Source organism: Coptis chinensis, chromosome 3 (assembly GCF_015680905.1).
Source record: "Coptis chinensis isolate HL-2020 chromosome 3, ASM1568090v1, whole genome shotgun sequence".
In the NCBI taxonomy this organism is placed as follows: domain Eukaryota; kingdom Viridiplantae; phylum Streptophyta; class Magnoliopsida; order Ranunculales; family Ranunculaceae; genus Coptis; species Coptis chinensis.
Genome location: NC_141458.1, coordinates 21,029,461 through 21,038,828, shown reverse-complemented (window position 1 = coordinate 21,038,828; position 9,368 = coordinate 21,029,461). Strand labels below are relative to the sequence as shown.

General features: G+C 33.8%; 1 pseudogene; it reads left to right on the top strand.

Moving 5' to 3' along the window:
• The first annotated feature begins 338 nt into the window (after nt 1-338).
• LOC147508567 (threonine synthase 2, chloroplastic-like) lies at nt 339-4,139 on the top strand (annotated as a pseudogene).
• Nucleotides 4,140-9,368: the final 5,229 nt, after the last annotated feature.

Here is a 9,368-nt window from a genome sequence, read left to right as displayed (position 1 = left end):
AAACGGATACAACTGTGTAGTAAAAAATGGTGAAAACTAGTTAAAACTAGTAGAAATGGTCTTCAGATTACTTCTCTGTTCTCACATGAGATCGTTTGGAAAGTTAAGGTTCCATCTAAAATTAAGTTTTTCTTCTGGTGCACCTTATGGGGAAGAATTCTGACGGTTAAGAACTTATAATCTCTAGAGGCATGTGATAAGTGTTCAAAAAATATATTTTAACCCTCAATTATATGACTTTATAGGTGAAAAAAAGAGTTTTGTAATATATTAGAGTTAAAGAGGCAAAAAAGAGCAATTTGAAGCATTAAAGATCACATGGGAGCTCATGGATAATTATGGAGAAAGCCCAAGGTTCTAAAGCTATGAAAAGATAGGACTTGGACCTGCTTTAAAGCTTATTTGGAAGCCAAGGCAAATGGACCCGTTACTTGGACCAAAACCCGCAAAGAAAGAGTAAAAGATGGAGCAAAAAGAGAAAAACAACCCCATCGCATGGAATTACACTAGCCCGTGCATCCAAGCACATGAAACCGACCTATAACTACACCTTTTCATTATTTTTAGAAACAGAATTTGGAATCGGAAGGAGGTCAATATGTAATAGGAATTGGATCTAAAAACCCATGTTTTAGATGTTTCTAGAGCTTATTGTAACCCCTATATAAGGGCAACCTCAATGCTAGTTGTAATTGCAAATTCACATTCATTCTTCTTGTCTTCAGAACTTGAGGCAAAGAGAGGTTAATAATAAAAGATTCGGTTTTCACTAGCCTAGTCTTAATAAATTAATCTATCTAGTCTTATGTTATTCTTTTTATATTTTTTTTTGTGTTATTCTTTATTCATGGAAGGCTAATCTTCTCTTTCAAGGGAGAAAATGAAGTCGATGTTTAGGGTTCGGTGATTCTCTTAGTTTATGGTGTTCTCCAATCAAGTATGTTCTTTATATGTTTAGTTATTAGTCATATTGTCGTACACCAGAGGATGAAACTATGTAATAGGGTTTATGTTTTGCAATATTAATATCATGCTAGTATTCTTTACTATTCTTCTAGTAGCGTAGTTCTTTATAGTTATTCTCCAGAGCTTGAGGCATAGAGAGGTTAATAATAAAAAATTCGGTTTTCACTAGCCCCTAGTCTTAATAAATTAATCTCTCTAGTCTTATGTTATTTATTTATTTTTTTCGTGTTATTTTTTCTTTATGGAAGGCTAATCTTTTCTTTCAAAGGAAGAGATGAAGTCGATGTTTAGGGTTCAGTGATTTTTTTAGTTCATGGTGTTCACCAATCAAGTATGTTCTTTATGTTTTTAGTTATTAGTCACATTGTCGTACACTAGATAATGAAACTATAGAATATGGTTTATGTTTTGTAATAGTAATATCTTGCTATTGTCCTTTATTTTTCTTTTAATAGCGTAGTTCTTTATAGTTAAGGAAGTATTCTTTGTGTTGCCCTAGAATGATAGCTCAAGGAGTGGCTGCCTAGGAAAAGTATTTTTTGTGTTTGCCTTAAGTGGTGATTCATTGAATGGCTGCCTAATTGGGAAGTACTCTTTGATGTTGCTCTCGGTAATACATTGAATGGATGACCGAGTTTACATAAAAGGAAATAAGATACTAGTATCATAAACATAAGGCTGAGTCCAATGGTGCATCACCCTCTATCCCCATTCCACCAAAAAACAGTGTTTTGAGGATGGGGAGTCAATTTTGGTGTCCAATGTTCTACGCTTCAACCAGCGCAAAATTACAAAAATAAAATAAAATGCATTCCACGCCACTTCAAGTGGCGCCGTTTGGGATTTTACAAACCACGCCGCTTCAAATGGCGCAGTATGAAATTGAAAAATACATTCCACACCACTTCAAGTGGCGTCGTTTGGGTTTTTACAAACCACGCCATTTCAACTCACGTGGAATGCACTCTATATTTCTCAATATTACTCTCTATATATGGAGAGTATTATGGAGATAAGGGGCAAAAACCACCGCCACTCCCTCCACTTTTGAGGGAATGGGGAGCCATTGCACCCAGCCTAAGAACAACTTTAAATAAGAAATAATTGTTAATTACATTTCATCTAAAAGGGCATCAACACTCGCTTGATTTCCCAATTGTAGTTGATATACTTGTGAGAACAACCATGAAGCAAAAAGTCATGAATCATAGGTATTGGTGGATTCGATTATCTTGAATTCCCTCTCATACATTCTTTTATTTTTAATAGTATAGTATAGTTTAGTTTCCCTTTTCCAGTCTCGTCCTTCATAATTATTGCAATTTAGAAGTGGAACGATACTCTACTCATTATTTACACGTTGAGAGATATTTAGGTTTTGATCTTGTGTGGTTTTGACCAACGACACCCATCATCTATATTCTCTTCCCATCTCTATTCTCCATACATAAAAACCATGAAAGTCAACATGTTGATCCCAAATAGATGTGCTATGTGCAGGAATGGGGAGGAAACAATTTTACACCTCTTCCATCAATGCTCTATCACGACTCAAGTATGGAGTCACTTATCGCCATTCACGGTCTCCTCTTTTCAATTGGTTTGTCACCCCTTCAAGGAATGACCTCCTCCTTTACATAATGGATTCACTAGCCTATTGTGGAGACTTTTGCCTTATGATGTTATTTGGGGAGTTTGGAATGCAAGGAACAATCTGATGTTCAGAAATGGGAACCTATGTATTGGAAATATTATCTAAGCTATCAAAGGAATTCTATAGTTTTGGATGGGAGTTGATAAGGACGAAAAACACTTTACGTTTCGACTTTATGTTTAACTGGAGCGTCCTTATCTATATATATATATATATATATATATATATATATATATATATATATATATATATATATATATATATATATATATATATCATTCATTCTCTCTCCTCCATATCGCTCTATTTTGCACTCTGACCAATATGATTGGCTCCTACAAAATCAGATATAATAATAATTAGTAACACCTCCCCAAGTTTGTTTAAATCTCCCTAATCTATTCTTATGTTATTATGACCTCTCCAAATTCTAATTTATACACCTCCCTAAATTTGTTACTTTCTCCTTAATTTAAGTCAAAATTATAAACAACTCCCTAAAATCTAAAAAAAAATCCTAAATATCAAACAAATCAAACAGAAAACCAATCGAAATATTTCTTAAACCATAAACTCTTCTCACCTTAAACCACAACAGCCTTTCTTCATATAAGAAAAAGAGAAGAGAGAAAAAACAAGAGAACCAATGCAATTTAGAGAGAGGGAGAGAGAGCTTCTCCCTCAATCTCTTCGGATAACCATGGCTTCTTGGCCAGATTTGTACCCTTTAATGCCGATCCCTCTTGCAATGAGTCTTACTCACTCGATGACATCAAGTATAAGAGTCTTTCTGGTAGGCTTCTGGATGTGCAACACGATATAGAAGCTTTGAAGAAGTTTGATGCCTAGTATTGGAAGGCATTGTTTAACTCGCGTGGGAAGACTACTTGGCCTTATGGATCAAGTGTTTGGAAATACAAAGAATGGGTCTTGCTTGAAATTGATGCCGATGACATTGTTAGTTTGTATGAAGGCAATACTAATGCATTTTGGGCTGTCAGGTTTGGTAAAGAGAATTTAGGTATGAATGAAGTGTTGGTCAAGAATTGTGGGATTAGTCATACTGGCAGTTTTAAGGACGTACTTGGGCATGACTGTTTTGGTTAGTCAAGTAAACCGAATGCGTAAATTAAATCCAAACAAGATTGTCGTTGTTGCTTGCGCTTCGACTGGGGACACATCTACGTTGCTTGCTACTTATTGTGCTTCGGCGGGGATTCCTGCTATTATGTTTCTTCCTGCTGATAAAATTTCACTGGCCCAATTGGTTCAGCCAATTTCGAATGGCGCATTGGTTTTGAGTCTAGACACAGATTTCGATGGGTGCATGCAGTTGGTTCGTGAGATAACTACTAAGGTTCCCATATATCTTGCGAATTCTTTGAATAGTTTGAGGCTTGAAAGGCAGAAAACCGTTGCTATTGAGATATTGGAGCAATTTGATTGGGAAGTTCCTGATTGGGTTATTGTTCCTGGAGGAAATCTCGGAAATATATATGCTTTTTACAATCCTTGCTAGCGCTTTCTCCGGGGAACAAGTACACTCTTTATTCGATCCATTTAAACGTGTTTATAAATCCATTGGATATTACTTACATAAAGATAATCAAAAAGTGTATGTTTAGGATAGCATTAAGGAATCCTTAATTTTGCGTCTTCCGGTAGGTCGCATGCTCTCACTAGATCCTCAATGATACTAAGACAAATTATGTCTCATTCATATCAGATATTGATATTCGTCCCTATCTTGCTTTAGAGAAAATGTTAAGACCTAAGAATTATACTCCCTTTTAAGAGTTGCATCATGACCCCAAAATCCATATTAATGCATGAACAATGGGTCTATGTTAGTGACTTAGTTCCAGAAAATGAGATAGTTCATGGGATTATTGTAAACATTTCACACAACATGCAAATTTCCAGAGATTGACATTGAAAATATTGAAAATATGACGTACATATCCATATTTTTTAAAAATAAATCAGTGACATAATTTGGACTCTGGTAAATAATGGTGTGAACTAGAAGTGATTAATTAATTAAATAATTTGTTTATTTATTCACTTATCAAAAAAAAATGGTGTGAACTAGAAGTGATTAATTAATTAAATAATTTGTTTATTTTGTTCGTTGGTTGGTTTGTGCAAGCAGTGGATTATGGTGTTCATAAGTTATGGGAGCACAACAATATCGGGGTATGAATTCTACTACCCTAATTTAGTCTGTATGTTTATCAAATCATATAGCTCGCACTTTTAAGATTATGATGATTTTTTGCACTTAGTTGGAAGCAATAGAAAATTAAATACTAATAGTAATAGATCTCTTGAATGGAGAAACTAATATTAACCCCTACAAAATCTTTTTCATAGTTAATTTGTTTAACAAAGTATCCCTTGCGACCTTGCTCCCTGGCCCTCCTTCAAAACCCCAAATCTCCATCCTTAAACATGGTATTACTATGAGTTATTATTATATTGCTCAAGGATTGTAAAGTTTTCTGCTCTGGCCTATATAGGTGAAGAAAAGTTAAGTAGACAACTAATTAGATATTGTTATTACTTAAGTACATTTTGTTTTCTGATACATAAATTGATCTTCATAATATGATTCTATTATCTTATGTTATTTCGTTCACGCTTAAGATTTATGTTTATTGGCCCCTTTATAATTGAATGTCAGGTTCGTTGGGATGACTAGACAAGTCAAACTCATTATGTCCTGTACTATTGTTCTTCTAACTCATTATGTCAAGCTTATGATAGATTTTCTTTTTTCCATCTTATGAGAACTCATTACAAGCTTAATAAGTAATGTTTTTAATTCCTTCTGTGTATATGTGCAAATGAATTTTTAAACAATTTCTATAAACCTCCAAAATTGGTTTTGGTCTCCAAATAATATTATATTATTATGTAACAAAGTGGTTTTTTTGCGTACAGAATTCTGGGATGGTGGTTTTCTAACTTTAATTTTTCTCGGTCCAAATTATTTATATGCCACTCATTGTCTTCTTAATTAGCCTATTAAGTTGGACTTTCTTATTTTATTTTTACTAATTGAGATACACACCTAATCTTTAGCCAATATCATTTATTAGGAAGTGAAAAGCGTGCTCAATAGACTAAACTCTAGAAAACAACTTGAATCAGTTGGTCTCTATGATTCTACAATCGATCTATTTTCAAATTATGGCTCTGACATGCAGGTAAACTGTGACTCTAAAATACTTCCATTTATAGCTTAAAGTATCTTCTGTGCCACATATGATAAAGTAGATGGTAAGACACACCATTTGTAGCTTAAAGTATCTTCTGTGCCACATATGATAAAGCAGATGGTAAGACACATGGTCCATTTATAGCCTAACCACATTAACGGTATAAAAAAGTATCGTGTTAGGGCTAAGATCTTTATGAAACTCGGATAAAAAGAGGTGTCTCATTGGTCAAAAAGTTGTAATTTTTCTATCTAGCTGCTCCAACTGGTATTTTTCTAGAATCATCAGAGAAACGATAAAATAGGCTAATATTGGGTCTATACTACAGTATAAAAAAGTATCCTATTATAAGCACAGATCAAGCGTGTAATCAATCTCCATTAGGTATAATTCAACGACTTTTTTATATTACCTTAGTAAAAAGTAAAGAATAGCATGCCCGAAAGAAGTGCATAAAGTTGTAAGCTATGGGGTCTAGCAGTGGGCCCTTCATGTGGTTTGTAGCTATTCCATTGTTGTTAAGGTCCTCTACCATATTTTTAAGGGTATAATAACTGTTAGGTAAAGTTTCTTCTATTTTCCTCCACTTCTCAAAGAACTTTGTACACTGCCATTTTTAAGTAGGCACATATAACTTTTGTCGTGGGTTGACAGTGGGTATGGATTAACTCTAGAGCCATCGGTGCTACATGCTTAATCACGGGGATCTACAGCATGTAAAGCTTGATGCATTTTGAGTGGAGCTTAATTTTAAATTGGAATTTGATGGGAATTAAAATATGAAATGGATCCCATTTAGATAGATATACATAAGTACATAACTCCATATCTTCTCCCAAATGTCTTTGGCCAAATATCAAGTATGCCCATGAACAACTGTTGCTCATAAAATTAGGTCCCACTCTATTAGCCTACAAAGATGCAAGCTGGATTTCTCCTTTGTATGGTGTCATGCTAAGAAGGATTTTCTTCACCATCTACTAATAAAATAACTTGACCATATCAAAACTTTTGGCTTCAAATAATAAAGAGGGCCATTAAATCCTACTATTACTAATTATATGTTCTTGGAAACGATAGTCACTTATTAAAATTCTAAACACCTCCCTAGATTTGTTAGTTTCTCCTTTTATTATTTAATTACTATGCCCTCCTCAAATTAATAAACAAAAGTGAAAACCTTTTCTTTGTTCTCTCGCCTCCCTAACGATCACTCCATCTTATTCAACAATAACTCTACGCCCTTTTCTTTCTCAAAATCATATTAGCATCAACAATAAAAGTAGAAAACAAAATCAATAATTTGTATGGCGAAGACATTGAACTAAGTTATTAGTTGATATTGCATACTGACAATTCAACCCTACATACATAGTTTTCCCAATAAAAAGTGGTAAGTGGATAATAATGTTTGAACTCGACGGGGATGATAATAACCATTTAGGTTTATAATTTGGGCAACATAATTAAGATATCTTTTTGTTTTTTCTTGAAAAACCTACAAGAGCTCACCGCATTTAGAGTTTAAAACATAACGATATTGTCGGATTCGTTGTTGCAAAGTCAATGCTCTTCAAGACATTAAAGGAACTTATCAGTCAAATGCTTCTGATTGAAGGGATACTTTGCTTATGTCGGTTCCATTGAGTTGGTTGTAGTTTACATGTACTATAACATGTGTAGTACCAATAATACATAGTATTAGTGTAAAAGTTTGTAGTAGTGAAGTAATTTCCGTCATAGTAATGTACGAGTTGAATTAGTAGTGAGGAGATTTCTGTCTCTATAAAAAAAGAAGAAAAAAGTCAGCTACGTTTCGCGATAGGGGTTTTGGTATTTTTCAGAGAGAGAGACTTGACTACTTGAGAGAGAATGAGCTTGCCAAAGATTAAATTTGTCATATGGTATTTTACTACCGAAGATGTATTTTACAGAGCGAATAAGATTTTGGATCTATGTTCGAGCTCACTGGGTACAATTACCTCATAAAGTTTCTCTTGAACGGTACTGATGTACTGCTTTCTCTCTTTAACTACTTTCATTGTATGCTTTTGTACCTCATAAGATTTTGTATGCTTTTGTTTGGATCCTATGAATCGAGTAATGCGTATGTAGATGTTGCATGCACTGAAAAATTAAGCTTTTGGTTTAGGACTGCCAAAGCAAGGCATGGTTGTGATGCTTCAAAAGTATTTGCGTTGGATAACAATGCTATTTTTTGTCTTCTGATATCTATTGATTAGAATGTTTTTCCTTTTTCTTGCTCCTTCAAGTAATTTAATCATCTATATTTAAGTCATCTTATTGGAATTCTATCATTTTTCTTGCTCCTAACGATAATTTTAATCACATTAATATTGTTGTCTCAAACTTGGTCCTATCAGCTCTCTTTCTCTCGGGCTTTTGCCAACAGTAGCAGCTCCTTATGATATTGCTCTATTCGACTTTTATTAAATGAAATGAAGAAAGAATGATAGATCTTTCTCAATTTTTGAATTGATTTGAGAATATTTTGCACTTGGATATACCGTTGTCCGCTCTGTAGCTAATCAAGTATTTTATTATATTTTCTCAAGTTTTGAATTGATTTATTTTCTTCTTCTCCCCTTACTTATCGGATTCAACTCCGATAAAGAACCCCACCAAATTATCTCTAAAGATATTTTTTTATTCAATTATGAGAAGTCAAAAAGCTAACACCAACATATATACGGATTCATTATTGTAAGTTCTTGCATCCTCTTACAAACTTGATGAGTTATTCCTTGCTCTTACAATATTTTTTTTTTCTTTGCTCATTGGTTTTGGGATCTCTGTTTTGATGCCAACTAGCTTTAAATAAATAATTGGGGTTTATCCCATCTAGTGGATAGTTGATTTCTCTAATTAGTGGATACGGTTAGATGATGGCTAAGAATTATGATGATGGCAATTAGGTTACATTATGTTCAACAAAATTATTGAATAACAACATGTTAGCAAGTTGTTACAATGCACGGTTTTATTTTTTCCCAAACTTATTAAGTTATTTTGCTCATTCAATTAGTTTTTTCATGAAAAATGACCATACCCAAGTAGTTTCTCTATACCCATTAAATTGGTTGAGTAGTTCATATTTTTTTTTATCATTTTTTAGTTTATGGGTTCTTTTTTTTTACCCAAATGCCTACCTGTGAGACCTTCTCATTGTAAGTTGTAATTACATACCAAGAAGACTTTGTACAAGTGAGGATAACATATATAATACAATATTGAGGGCCTCCTGACTTTTGGTAAGTATTGGGTGCCTTAACAGTTGCGTTGATGTTTTTGCCACCATCACTATGATAAACTTGAAGATTGTTTGAAAAGCTTAGAAATGGTGGCTCAAATTGTGGGGATAAAACGACAATTGAAATATATAGTTAAGCTTAGGAAAAAGGGTTGGGTGCAGAACTTGCATTGCCACATGCTTCTTTGAATACACAAGACAAGTGTATAACGCGCCTATTTTTTCATTTGGAGTTAACACAAATATGGCGAGGTAT